We start from the raw sequence: 768 nt of genomic DNA on the forward strand, positions 1-768 counted from the left end.
ATTTTTTTTTTTTGCCCACAAGACATGCTCGAACACAAGGGCTCACAGGCCAGAGAAAACAGGGAGACTCTCATAATAAAGCGGCACAAAGAGAGATCTGTCAACAACTAAAAGGAGTCTGTGCAACAAGCAAACACTATTTACCTATGTTTCAAAGCAAAGCATCCACATTAAGTGACACACACACCCAAACCCCCACACACAATTGATCAGGAGCATTCTTGCGTGCACAAGAGATTGACTCTGTGAGAATGAAAATCTGGTCCTGCTTGTTTTTCTTTTTCCACTGCTCAACCTGTTTCTTTAGAGCAGTTCTCATTGTGTGTTGAGGTCAGAAGGCTTTAGAGTGAGATTTCGAGATCAGATGTGTTTTTAAAAAGAAAACCGAAGTGACGATGACATGGAGGTGGTATGCTGTGGAGTAATGACAACACTAACCCTGCACAGTGCAAAGAGGGATAGGCTAAAGCACGAGGGCTTTAAATGGCAGTTCTGTACCAGAATGGGGCAAAACCCTGAATAAATCACATCACACTTTGGGTGCCAGAATGGCACAAATAACGCACAATGGCAATCAGGTCGATGCTGCTACATTATAAAACTATCTGGAGGTTTAAGTTTGACTTTATGAAAGCAAAATTAGTATTTCTTTCCACATGTGTAATTTTCATTGTAAGAAGACATAAGAATATTCACAGTGCTTTACTTGTCCGACCGGTGTTGCAGTGGGTGTGGAATCGAAAGCACGCAAGAGCGTCCCAAGTGGGT

The sequence above is a fragment of the Copadichromis virginalis genome, linkage group LG9 (assembly GCF_057382275.1).
Source record: "Copadichromis virginalis isolate Kocher_CV1m ecotype Utaka linkage group LG9, C_Virginalis_male_GT1.1, whole genome shotgun sequence".
NCBI classification, from domain to species: Eukaryota; Metazoa; Chordata; class Actinopteri; order Cichliformes; family Cichlidae; genus Copadichromis; species Copadichromis virginalis.